Source organism: Camelina sativa, chromosome 1, assembly GCF_000633955.1.
Source record: "Camelina sativa cultivar DH55 chromosome 1, Cs, whole genome shotgun sequence".
Classification (NCBI taxonomy): Eukaryota; Viridiplantae; Streptophyta; class Magnoliopsida; order Brassicales; family Brassicaceae; genus Camelina; species Camelina sativa.
In genome coordinates, this window is record NC_025685.1 from 11,109,408 (window position 1) to 11,110,031 (window position 624).

Here is a 624-nt window from a genome sequence, read left to right on the forward strand (position 1 = left end):
CATGGAATTCCCAATTATAGGAAAAGAATCATACGTTTGGAACTTAAATTATCCTTTAAGATGTGCACTTATAAACCAAATAATCACATGCAAAGATAAAAGTAACAACGCGGAATAAGAAACCATGGATTGGGCCGCATAACCTATTTACCGATGGCCATGTTAATGCTTTAGTTTTAAATGCTTAAAAAAGTAGGTTTTGCAAAAGCGGTTTCAAATGAATTAAACCCACGAGGACAACGAGTCGACCATCGATAAGAGTTACGAAAGGGATTTTCTCAAAAATTGCCTTAACGTCATAAGGGCATCTCCATCAATGTATTTTAAGAAAATTGCTTAAAAAAAATCATTATAAATTTTGAAAAAAGTTATCTTAAGAACTTCTTAAGAAACTATAAAATTTCATGAGTCCATTGATAGTTGCTAAACATGGGGTCTTTAATTTATTTTGTTTAAAAGAAAGAAATGATGTGAAGTTGCTCATACTAGTGAATACAAATCGAATGAGACTACACTTAGACTCGATCACCACCTGACTACCTGAGTTTGCACCATACATGTTTCAACCACCATTTTATATCACATATTAGATACCATCTCTTTTTTTCTTTTTTTTTTTTTTTT